The sequence below is a fragment of the Xenopus tropicalis genome, chromosome 1 (assembly GCF_000004195.4).
Source record: "Xenopus tropicalis strain Nigerian chromosome 1, UCB_Xtro_10.0, whole genome shotgun sequence".
In the NCBI taxonomy this organism is placed as follows: domain Eukaryota; kingdom Metazoa; phylum Chordata; class Amphibia; order Anura; family Pipidae; genus Xenopus; species Xenopus tropicalis.
This window is the reverse complement of record NC_030677.2, coordinates 152,493,785-152,507,464: the sequence shown is the minus strand read 5'-3', so window position 1 is coordinate 152,507,464 and position 13,680 is coordinate 152,493,785. Positions and strand designations below refer to the sequence as shown.

The 13,680-nt window shown below is 40.7% G+C and overlaps 1 protein-coding gene across 1 annotated transcript in view; it reads right to left on the bottom strand.

Moving 5' to 3' along the window:
- The window catches only part of specc1l (sperm antigen with calponin homology and coiled-coil domains 1-like), a 29,571-nt gene extending 27,420 nt beyond the window's left edge, over window positions 1–2,151 (bottom strand). Inside the window, exon 1 of the mRNA XM_012963975.3 lies at window positions 1,997–2,151. The gene's annotated coding sequence lies outside the window, so the exon portion shown is untranslated. The remainder of the gene's footprint in view (window positions 1–1,996) is intronic.
- Window positions 2,152–13,680: the final 11,529 nt, after the last annotated feature.

Genomic DNA, 13,680 nt, shown 5'->3' with positions numbered 1-13,680 from the left:
TCCTTTAACAGCCATATCATCATCCCCATTATCACTTATTTATATAGCACCAGGACCATAAGCAGCACTTTACAAACAAGGGTCTTATAACCTAATAAACAAGGTTTTACAATTGTACACAATAATGCTAACACAGAGAGCAAAGGAGGTCATTGCAGTTTATCCTTTTGCTCCTTACTAGAGCAATGTCAGAGTAGATCAGTAAAATTAACTTCCACATAAAAGTAATTTTCTTTTCCTAACAGCCCTAATCATAAGATGTTGCTCATGTACACCTATATTTTTGTACTGGAAGATAAATTAGAAGAATTTAGGGAAGGGATGTCTTATATAACATGAGAAAATAAGAATGTACAGAAATTAACACTTTGGGGCTGATTTACTAATCCACGAATCCGAAAAAATCGGATTGGAAACGAACATTTCGCGACTTTTTCGTAGCCATTACGACTTGCTCGTAAATTGTCGTATTTTTCGTATTGAGCGCTCGTAAACGGCGGGCAAACCTTTGTGACTTTGCATGATTTTGGAAGCCTCCCATAGGACTCAATAGCACTCTGCAGCTCCAACCTGGCCCAAGGAAAGTCACGATACTGAAGCTTGAATGAATCCGAAACTTTCGTACTCGACGCGACGGCTACGAAAAAGTCATAATGGCTACGAAAAAGTCGCGACAATTTACGAAAAAATTGCAAAATACCGATCATTGCGAAAAAACGCATTCGGACGTTCGTGGATTAGTAAATGTGCCCCATAGTATAAAGGCAGTAGAGGAACTGGTCTAATGGATCTTTTTTTCACTTTCTCTTAGTAAACTTAATCAGGTTTAGAAAAAAAAAAGCGTCACTTCACATGACATGTATTTTATAAATGCTGAACAGCAGCAAAGTGACGGCAGACAGTTCATGGGATACTGTTATCACTTTTTTATGATTACACACTATAATATTATATACCTATATTATATTCTTATACCTTATAATATTAGGTCCATAGCGCAAGAGATATGTTTCAGGTATTTTGTCTAAAATATCACCCTTCTACTTAATGATTCCATAGATTAGAATGTCCAAACCTAATATTGTCAGCATGGGTACACTCATACACATGTTAAGGTTGCAACTGGCAAACCAGTGTTTTCAGATGGTTACTATATGATTACTATATGAAAGTCTGTATAAAATAGTCTGTATAATGTGAAATAGGCCTTATTTTCTGTCTTGGTCTGTGTTATTAAAGTCTATTGCCACACCAAAGCACTCATCTCTACTACAATCAGCAACAAACTAGGGCATCACTGTAATGGAGAATTGGCAGGAGTAAACATAACATTATTCAGAAATGCCAAGACTAAGTAAGAAAAACGGCACAAGCAGTTTACGCAAAACGTATAGCGATTAATACAATCTCGGATTTACACCAATAAGAAAGGGCATATGAAGCTATTCCTATTATAAAATAGCATTAAAAGCCAATCAATGCAGCTATAATACATGCTGACAGAGCAGCAGATTGCTAAATAATGTAAAAGGCAGAAGTGAGATCAAGCGAGTCCCACTTGTCCTTTGAAAGCTCTCTATTAGTAACTTACGTGTAATGGCAGAATGGAGCAATAACACAATAGCAAAGACTTATTAAAGGTGCCAGACATATTACTGCACATATCGCATACAACTTATCAATTAGCAAACCAATGTATCAGTGTATCACCCCTTTCATGCAGGGTTGGTCACACATCGGAGCAATTGGTACACAATAAACACATTTAGGAATGAGTACACTATTAAAGTGCCATATCCAGACATGAGACAAAAAGCACACACGCAAGTGACATATACGGGCTGTACGAAGCATCAGTCATACATCATCATCTACACAAGAAATCTAGCGCACAAAGCCAACGACTATGTTACGCGATGGTTGCATGCAGGCGCATACAGCTACTTAAACTATTCGTTTAGTCTATTTGCAAAACATATGAGCCCGTTCCACTCACCGTGTAGCAGCTCCGGTTCTGTAGGTTCTGAGGCTACTCAGGCCACTTCCGGTTCCGGCATCTCACGAAGTCTGACAACAAGACCCTGCACGAAAATCTTCTCCGCGCATGCGCAAAAGCAGTCCGCTTGCACCGCGAAGAATTCTGCCTGTGTACATTGGTTGGCTCCGCCCACTCTGAGCTGGGAGTTACGCTGGCATCTTGGGGGACCAGCTGTGCATTGTACAGGCGTGGCTTCTTTTGTTTACACTGAAGAACGCCGGTAAAATGCATTCCTCTGAGCAAAAATGCTTGGCTTCTAGGCTGTCAGGAGACAGTCATTTTACAACCCTGTGATCATTTCTCACTAGCGCCTTGTTTCCCAATGACCCTAATTTCAACGGAGAGACTTTTTACCAAGAGTCTCTCAGAGAATTGTTGCCTGTGGGGATATCATGTGAGATTAGAAGCAGCAGAGAAAAAAATTACATTTCTCTTTTAGCAAAGAGGATTAAATGTCCACTACTTGCTATTAGATATGGTCTTCAAGGCTGCCTTGTACAGTGGGCTCGGTATCCATTATATCCATATCAAACAATGGCAGTTTGTGTCACCCTGCCCTATGCCCCCTTCATATACAAATGACCCCAGAAATGTTCTTATGTTGGCCAGAATGCCTATTGCATTTTGTAGTGTACCATGTTTAGCTATATGATAAACCAGGCATCCACAACCTTTTATACCCGTGAGCCACATTTAAATGGAAAAAGTGTTGGGGAGCAACACAAGCATGAAAAAGATTCCTGGGGGTGCCAATAAGAGCAACAATTGGCTACTTAATAGCCCCTATGTGGACTGGCAGCCTACAGAAGGCTCTGTTTTGCATTATACTCAGGGTCGGACTGGGACACCGGGAAAAATCCCAGTGGGCCTAGACCCAGCGCATGCCGGCGCTCCCCTACCTGACCACTCCTCCCCTGACGCATTAAACTTATGCACGCTCAGGGGAGGACATCTGGTGGGGACCCCTGCGGGGGGGTGGTTAGGGGACGCGGCCGACTGGGGCCCTGCACCGTGATTATACTTGGTTTTTATGCAACCAAACTTGTCTCCTTACCAGAAATTCAAAAATAAGCACCTGTTTTGAGGCCACGAAGAGCAGCATCCAAGGGGTTGGTGAGCAGCGTGTTGCTCACAAGCCACTGGTTGGGGATCACTGTGATAAATTATAATCCTATCTTAATCATATTTCACCAAAGGGCTAAGGCACATGGTGGGCTGTATTGATAGGCAGACAAAAGGTGTCAACCATTGGGATGCACTATGGATCACCCTGAACATGTGCTATTTTTGTGAAGATATAACCTACAAACATGGGAAGGTGGCCATCTATATAGCAATATTTTACCCCAAAAAATGGGCTCCTTAAAACAATCATCATGATAGCTGGTGGTACAGCAAGTAAATCAAAGGCTGAAAGAGTTATTGGTACTGCACGCTGGAAGTCAAGCCATTCATTTGCAGCACAAGAAACGTGTGAAGCTGCTTGTGCATCTGCCAAAATGGATACTAACCTGTGTTCATATTGGTAAATTGAACTTATGCTACTTAGTTGGTTTCTGCTATTACATTTGAATTCTGTTACAAACTGTGCATTGTGGGAAAAAGATAGTAATCTGCATCTAAATTTTGTACTTTGCACATTGATCTTTCTTTGTGTTCTTTTAAAGGCAATTGTGCAAGTGCTGATAGATAGTTTGAATGTATTGCTGTTTGAATGTATTGCTTGTCCTAATAAATGATATTTTGACTTTTATTTTCCACTACTGTTTCAATTATTGATGGTCGTTTGCAATTAAGCAGACTTGAATGTGTTGCCCTCTTGTTCTAGAGTTGTGATATTCTTTTTAAAATGTTAGCAGGTAAAAAGTATGTACGTTCATATGAGCCAGTTCATACTATTGGTAAAAAGGGAAAAGAATCTGAAAACAAACAGTTCATGAATAGGGGTTAGTATATTATAGGTGAACATCTGTTCCACTATACAAAGAAGAGAAGAAATAGCAGCAGCATTATGTGAATAAAGCTTTGCTGTAGTTGTGGATCTTTTACAAAAAAACTTTAAAACAAATGAGTACAGGAAGTACATAGAGATTAGCTATAGAGGACCTAGTGTGGAAAGTATCTGGAACAACAAATAAAAGCAAGAGAAAAAGACAGATGAGATTGAGATGAGAGTCCAAAGGATAGATTTATTAAAGTGTGAATTTAGAGCTAGCACAGTAAAAGTCCCCCATTCTCAATTTATTCCAATGACATTTTTAGAGGCATTTTTATCAGTGGATGACAGAGCTTACCATTTCATAAATATGCCTTTAAAAATCCCATAGCAATAGCAGTATTGGGGAGCTTAACCCTCTGTTAACTTACCCAAACGGGTATCAGGTGCAAATACTGGAAGAACCTCACCTTGCATGGGGGTCAATATCCAACAGCAAAAAAATCCAGTAGCACACTGAAGATGCAAATCGTGAAAAAATTGTATTTTATTTGCCCAAGTACATAAAAACAAGCAAAGAGCAACGTTTCGGGACCCTCCGGACCCTTTCTCAAGCTTGAGAAAGGGTCCGGAGGGTCCCGAAACGTTGCTCTTTGCTTGTTTTTATGTACTTGGGCAAATAAAATACAATTTTTTCACGATTTGCATCTTCAGTGTGCTACTGGATTTTTTTGCTTTAAAAATCCCATAAGAATGAATAAACTGTGTGGGGAATTTTACTGGGATGACCTCTTATTTCACACTTTGATAAATCTGCCCCTAATAGTGGCTATACATGGGCAGATTTAACATGCCAATTCGAGTGCAGCACATTAAAAAGGTGTCCTGATCAGAAAGTCGTGTGCAATCTCCTCAGGCGTTCCTAGCCGTATCAGTTCAGAAGGGAAAAAAGATAAGGTCTTCACATTCCAGGACTTACATTAAAAAATCTTTATTAAATATGGTATAAAAACAAAGAGCATTGTTGGTGATTTAATACGATTTGGACATTGAAGGTGAACAACCTCTTTAAGTTTATGTAGTATTGCTCTTGTGTAGTAAGCTCTATGTATAACATATACCTGCACTAATCTGTATTTGTAAATGGGAGATATTTTACATAGTAACATAGTAAGTTAGGTTGAAAAAAGATACACGTCCATCAAGTCCAACATTAGTGCCTATTTATAACTTGCCTAACTGCTATTTGATCCAGAGGAAGGCAAAAAATCCACCTGAAGCCTCTCTAATTTGCTGCAGAGGGGAAAAAATTCCTTCCTGACTCCAAGATGGCAATCGGACCAGTCCCTGGATCAACTTGTACTAAGAGCTATTGCCCATAACCCTGTATGTTTTCAATTGCTAAAAAGCCATCCAACCCCTTCTTGAAGCTATATAATGTATCAGCCAGTACAAGTGGTTCAGGGAGAGAATTCCACAACTTCACAGCTCTCACAGTAAAAAATCCTTTCTGAATATTTAGATGGAACCTCCTATATTCTAATTGGCATGGGTGCCCTTTTTTAGTTGGAAGACTCTACTGGTAAATAAAGCATTAGAGAGATTATTATATGTTCCCCTTATACATTTATAAACAATTCATATCCCCCCTTAAGCGCCTCTTCTGCAGTGTAAACACCCTAACGTGGCCAGTCCTTCTTCATAACTGAGACTTTCCATACCCTTTACCAACTTAGTTGCCCTTCTCTGGACCTTCTCTAACTGAATATCTTGTTTGGGCACTGGAGACCAAAACTGCATGGCATATTCTAGATAGGGGAGCACTCTGTAAAGTGGAAGAATAACCCTGTCCTCTATACCATTTTTTGTTTGCCCTAACAGCTGCTGCCTGGCATTGCTTGCTACAGCCAAGTTTATTATCTACAAGGACTCCGAGGTCCTTCTCCATTATCTATTTGCCAAGGGCAGTTCCATTAAGTGTATAAGTGGCTGACCTTACATTTATCCACATAAAATCTCATCTGCCGATTAGCCGCCCAGATTGCCATCTTGTCAAGTTTCCTATCCATGTGCAAACGACTTCACTAAGACCAACAGACCTTAGTTTAGAAATGGCATGTGTGGGGCACGGTATCAAATGCTTTGGAAAAATCAAAAAAGATCTACTGCAACCCTACTGTCCAGCTTCTTACTAACTGTATAATAAAAAGTAATCAAACTGGTTTTGATATGATCTGTAATTTTTTGGGACCATTGGTTGTCTATAATTGTTTCAACTGTCTGTTCCCATTGGTATCTAGCTTTCAGTGGGGTTTTCTGCAGTATAGAATTCTGTAATGCTTTATAGAACCTAGATATCATATGCTTGGGGTTATCTAGTTGGAGAATTTCCATCACAGGGGGGCAAGTTGCATGAAGGTATTTGGAGTTAATAACCCTGTGAGTGTATAGATTGGTAGGTGTGGGTTGTGTGTGCTGGGTTTACTTGGATGGGTTGAACTTGATGGACACTGGTCTTTTTTCAACCCTATTTAACTATGTAACTATGTAACCCTGTACAGTACTGTTCTGATTTTGTAATATGTAATCTAGTGTGTGTGGTGGGAATGGCATATGTTTCTTTAAATGTGTTAAGCAGTATCATCTCTATGCCTGACCATATCTCACTGTGAACACGCCAGCATCTAGACTTTTTTGGTCAATTTACTGTTTAATCATAAAGGTGTTTGTGGGTCTAAAGCTAAAGGGTTACACCAGTGGTTTGCTTGATTTAAAGGAGAAGGAAAGGCTAAGTCACTTGGGGGTGCCAAAATGTTAGACACCCCCAAGTGACTAATCGCTTACCTTGTACCCCGGGCTGGTGCCCCTGTTAGGAGAAAACTGCACCAGCCCGGGGTACCTGTAGCGAGCGCTTCCTACTTCCGGCTTTGTTTTGCCAGCAAGTTCCCGGGACCGGCGCATGAGCAGTAGAGTGAAAAGCCGACTTCTCTGTTAAAGTTCGGCTTTTTCACTCTATTGTGCATACGCGTGAGCGAAGCAGGAAGCGCTGTAGCTACCCCGGGCTGGTGCTGTTCTCTCAGAACAGGGGCACCAGCCCGAAGGTAAAAGGTAGGCGATTTAAGTCACTTGGGGGTGCTTAACATTTTGGCACCCCAAGTGACTTCGCCTTTCCTTGTCCTTTAAGACACATTTTTAGGAGATTAGTATCGGATTATTCTTTGTTTTTGTGTAAGATAGCTTGTGAACACAGATACAAGGCATCACCGGGTGTAGAGAAATTAAGGGTTGTGACAAGTGCTGCTATATAATAAAGAAGTATGTCAGGGAAAGCTATACCACCAACCCTTTGGGTCGCTGTAGTATAGCTAGGGATAGTCTACTTCTGGATTTGCCCCATATAAAGTGCCGAAAGAGTGTTGCTAGTTCCTTAAAGAAGACTGAAATTTGCTCTGGGCCCATTATTGCAGGGGAGCAATGTTGAGGTCAAAATAGGAAGCAACAGGTAAGGTAACTTTGATTCCCAGGTAAGTAAATTGAGTTACCTTTTTCAGCAGGATATTGGCAGTGACCATCACGCTCCAGGTCTAATAAGATGAGTGGATTTAGTTGGGTTAATCTTGAGCCCTGATATTTTACCAAATTCTTTTGTTAAGGCCAAAAGTGTTGGCAATGAGTTTTGTGTGTTTGCTAAATATACCAAAGTGTCATACGCATATACTATAATTTCTTTAGATGCCAGCTGGAAGTCTATAATTCCAGGGTTTTGCTGAGACTTGTCTCACAAAATATTACAGTTTCTAGGAGACTCTCTTTTCAGTAGTGGCTGCAATGAATTTGTGAGGTAGTCATTCATACGTGTTGATGCAAGAAAACCCAGCTCATTTATCTGGACACAACAGATTACAAAAATAAATCCTTTTGAAGTTTACTGATCTTACCATCAAAACTTTAGGCTCCTTTTACCTCAAAGATATGGTTTATCCTGGTTTTCACTTCCACTTTCATATATGCTCCTTCATTTGATGTGCACACTGTAAGGGTGAAGACACACAGAGCAACTAGTAGCTGCTACGTTTTCACAGCTGCTAAACTCCAGAAAATACCCTGCCATAGACAATACTGAGAATTGCCTCTGCTAAAACACACATACAGACAGTTATCAGTAAATGATCAGCATTGTCTATTTTAGTAGCCACAACAAGTAGCTGCTACTAGTAGCTCTGTGTGTCTTCACCATAAAGCTGGCCTTACACGTACAAATAAAATTGTACAAACTCTAGTTTGGTGCGATTTTCGAACCGTGTGTGGGCTACGAATTATTGTCCCGATAATTTTCGTACCATGGCGATCGGTCATTTAGTCCATCGACCAACTGCCTCTGCTAAAACACATGTAGAGACAGTTATCACCTTAACGGTGGCCATACACAGGCAGATTTAAGATTTGGGCCCTTAATGTGCCGTGTATGGGGCAGTGGGTTAGCTAGATGTTACTGGGCGCCACAGCAAATTCAATTTAGGGCCCCAAAACATAGGTACATTTACATATTCTACCAAGTTATATTGAAATTGCTCATTAATTGGGGCCTTACTGGGCCTCATACACTACTGCCCCCAGCAGGGGGGTCTGCTTCCTCTATAGTTATGCCCCAGGTATGGGGCCCTCTGATGCGCCTCCCCCACCGATATCCGGCCAAAATCAGCCAGATGTTGATTGGGCAAGTTTTCCTGTTGAGTCGAGGACCACACCTTGATCTAGCTACTTATATTCCCAATATCACCCACCTAAGGTGACAAGGGTGCAAACAATCTTATAGTACATGGCCAGCTTAAGACTAATGTCCCATGTGACATGTCGTGATGTTTTTGGCCTGAAATCCAACCTGTGTGAGCACTACTGGAAAGTACCATGCCTGTCAGTGCTTACTGAATACAATGTAGATTAGAGTGGTTTGGACTTTTCTCCACCAGCAAAGAAAACACCAGCTGTGAAGTTGGGGGCCTAAAATCTCTCAACTGGTGTTATATTATATCTGTTCTTTGCAGATATACAGTAATGTATGTATAATGCACATATGGATTACTGTCATATAATTTTGATGTCCACAGGCTCACACACTAAGGGGCACATTTACTAATCCACGAACGTCTGAAAAGCGCCCAAATGCGTTTTTTTTCGTAATGATCGGTATTTTGCGACTTTTTCGCGAATTGTCGCAAATTTTTCGAGCGCTCAATACGAAAAAGTCGCGACAATTCACGAAAGTCATAATGGCTATGCAAAAGTCGCGACAATTCACGAAAGTCATAATGGCTATGAAAAAGTCGCGACAATTCGCGCAAGCTGTAACGGCTACGAAAAAGTCGCGACGGTGACGAAAAAATCACAAAAATACGAAAAAGTAGCAAAATGTTCGTTTCCAATCCGATTTTTTCCCAGGGCCCCTTTTCAGGGGCTGAATACCGATCATTACGAAAACAACACATTCGGACGCTTTTCGGATGTTCGTGGATTAGTAAATGTGCCCCTAACTGTAGTACTCATATTCCAGCCTGGAGATCTGCAGAAAACCCAAAGGGAATAAAAAGAGCCACTTGAAAATTTCTTAGAATACCACTTCCCACATCATACTAGAAGCCAGTTTTAAGTTTAGCTTCCCCTTTAATTTCTTCACACATCTTCCAGTTGCCCTGCATCCAGCTAAGCTTACCACAAACCACTGCACAGTTTATATAACACACCCTTCTGCCCATATGTAATTATTAAAGACTCTCTGCATAGGCATGACTCTTCCACACACTGTACCCTTCATGATACAGCTGTACAAAATAAATTATGTTTCCAGATCACATGCAGAATAAATAGAAATATGCTATTTATGATTATGCTGTAGCCTTTTGCCACTACTTGCGGCATATGCCTGTATCCACTGAGAACATATTTTTAATGCTTTTTGCAGTCTGAATGACATTCACTGCCTGTTTCATTCTTTCCTCCACTCTGGCATTCTTTACTTCACTTAGTCATTCTATCCCCAAGCCTCAGGCGTGAAACATTCTCCAAAATCTACATGTTCATTGAAGCTTACTAGGCATCTTATTACTCTGTCATTAATTCATTGATTTCCCCACCTCTGATCACCTGTCTCTGGCTGACTTGTCTTCAGGCTAATTCCCTACAAATTACTTAAGTCTCAGACTTAAAGTACTAAATGATTTATTAACATGAATGAACAGTGCTTTCTACTCTGTGGGCTATACTCTGCCTCCTTTTCTTTTCTGTTATACTATTATATTACATAAAGCCCCAAAACATCCATAGCAGTGGTTCTCAACCTGTGGGTCGGGACCCCTTTGGGGGTCGAACAACCCTTTCACAGGGGTTGCCTAAGACCATCGGAAAACACATATTTCCATCTTAGGAATAATTTTATGGTTGGGGGTCCCCACAACATGAGGAACTGTATTAAAGGGACGCGGCATTAGGGAACCACTGATCTATAGTGAGAGAATGTGCCAGTCATGCTGTAGTTATAGAGGCATATTACTTCATAATTACTTTTAACTTGTTGTTATGGTCCAGTTTGCCTTGCAACCAATCAGTCTGGTGCTTAGGGTATCACTGGACAAATATACAGGCCAGATTGAATAAATGTTTTCAAATAAAGATATACATACATACAAATGTAAGGGAACTAAACTGCAGAGCTCTGCATCTGTTCCTGGCAAGAGAAAGAGAGAAAAACGTATCTCACATTACTTGGCTCATATTTTAGGAAAACTGGCAAATGATACTGTACCAGCTGCAAGTTCTCAGTAGCCACAACAACAAGCAGTCTTATAGTATTTGTATGTTGTGAGGGGTTCAGGATCCTCTGCAGAACATGGGAATAAAGCACGACTACTCTCACTGTTCAGCTGGAACATCTGTGCATCAGACCTCTCATTCAGTACAGAGAAAACTATACATCTGATAAAGCCAATTTCCACTTACTTTCTAGAGGCATATTTATCAAAGAGTGAAAATGAAGTTCCCACTGTTTTAAAGGGACAGTAACACCAAAAAATTAAAGTGTATAAAAGTAATTACTATATAATGTAATGCTGCCCTGTACTGGTACAACTGGTGTGTTTTCCTTAGAAAGACTATTATAGTTTATATAATAAAGCTTCTGTGTAGCCACGGGGGCAGCCATTTACAGGAGAAAAGGCACAGGTTACTTAGCAGATAACAGATAAGCTTTGTAGAATATAATGGGGTTTTATCTGTTATCTGCTTTGTGCCTGTGCCTTTTCTCCTTTTTCCCAGCTTCAATGGCTGCCCCCGTGTTGACATAGCAGCTCATTTATATAAACTATAGTAGCGTTTCTGTTGCAAACTTACCAGTTTTACCAGCGCAGGGCAACTGTACATTATATTTTAATTACTTTAAAACACTTTTATATTTTGGTGTTACTGTTCCTTTAAATGCCTTGGAAATATGCTCCCTATAAACAGTGAATATAAAGTTGGGTGTTTCTAGTGGCCAACTGTCGTGAGCTCTAGTTTATTTATTTTTTTAAATATTACTATGCTCCTTTGGGAGATACCTAGCCTATCTACTGTACTACAATCATGCTGACACCACCTCAGTTAAGAGATAAGTTCTACAGAAGGAGCCATGAGAAAGATGTGTGATTTGATCCAGTGGATAATGAGCATGATCTTGGGGTTTCCTCTATAGTGCAGCATTCTAACAGTGTACTAAGCCGAGTGTCTGAGCTTTATGCTACTGCAACTGGGTTCCTCTGATTTGGACATGACATTCACAATGTAACACAGAATAATCTGAAGGGAAATGCCCCACCACTTCTGAAGCATAGTGTAGTATTCACTCAAAGGGCAAAGCAGTTACACAGGAGCAGAGCTTATGAACTGTGCCTAAATATTTACATTCCCCTTGGTCATTACTGCAGCTACACATGACTATGTAATTGCCACCCTCTATATCAGTAGTCCCCAACCAGTGGCTGGTTGTTGACTAACCCCTTGGATGTTGCTCCCAGTGGCCTTAAAGAAGGTACTTATTCTTGAATTTCTGGCTTAGAGGCAAATTTTAGAGGCATTAAGACCACGTGTACTGCCAAATAAAACCTCCTGTAGGCTGCCAGTCCACATAGGGGCTACTAAATAACCAACTACAGCTCCTATTTGGTACCCCAAGGGTACATTTTTCATTCTTGTGTTGCTCCCCAGCTCTTTTTACATTTTATTGTGGCCCAGGTAAAAAAGGTTGTGGACCCCTGCTCTATATTTATGCCCAAACATAAACCTATGTCCACTCCTGCTGGAGCACAGTTGTCTGTACACTTGATACATCATCTTCCAGCACCTACAGGCCATAGCACTGTGCTGTGAGTCTGACACTCCTGATGTACCCATGGCCACCTATCAAAGCTGTATGGTGCATTTCAGTTTGCTGACCAAGGCAGTTACAGAAGCACCTTATTGCCCAAGTTGTGCTTAAAGCCCATAGTATAGGACCGACAAAAAAGAAGAAAAGTGAAGGGAGTCCACTTATGGACCAGCATCATACCTAGCACTTGCAATGTGCCCACCAGATCACCATTTGCCACCAACCTACTGTGCAGTTATGGGTCAAGTTGTTAAGCCTTGGAAAAGAATGAAACCATAGTCTGCCTCCTGGTATATTAATTGCCACGTCACACTTGTTGTTTTCAGATATTTTATTGAATAGCTTGTGTGTACAAACAGAGGCTACAAACAGTTCTGAATATTTTAACAAATACAATATATTCCCTTTTTTAAATATTATTTTTTTCGCATTAGAAAAAAATCCCTTAGTGTTTCTGAGACGTACACTGCACTTCCTGCCTCTAGAACAGAGGTATAGGAGAGTACCTGCCACGCTTACATTTCTGTAACTCTGTCCCTGAATCCTCCCGTTTAATAAATAAAGCACTGGTATTAACTGCATGGATCAGTCAGAAGATAATGACAGGGCATCTAAGCATATCATGTCATTGAGTTCTGACTTCAGCACTGCAACTCCTGTGTCCTTACTGATATATATCTCATTCCCCAGAGTTACAGGCAACTGATACTGATACCACCATACTCTGAAGCTTTGTCATTTTGGCTTTAAATGTACTAAAATCTTAAAAAGGAATGCTGCATTTTTTTTGTGATAATACAGACAATTTTATGACAAATCTCTGTATTCCTGGTTGTATACCAAGGAAGTAGGCACTCAAACACACAAACAAGTGATTATCAAACTCCCTACAAAGGTTAACCCAGAAAGCTCTGGCCCCAAATGAAGCTCTATTACAGACTTAACAAAAATGTGCTCAGCAGATGACCAATACCAACAGAAAGCAGGGCACAACTGCATCATAGCACTTAGTGGCTGATCCAGTGCACAGATCACACACAAAGCATGTCTGTTACAGGAGGAATGTCAATAGAACAGGTCAGTGACTTTGGCAGTGCATTTTTGTGGTCTGACTTAGGAAAACATTGTACGCAGAGACCAGCTCTGCATGCATAATGACGATAGGTCCCTTGATACCGTTTCCTCATGACAAGGAAAGGTAATGCTTGAGCAGCTCGACAGCTTATTATTTAGTCAATAACTTTATGGCTTCAGGTCCCCATGATGTGATCATAATCCAGGTTATTTGCACCAGTCGCTCACCCCCTACTC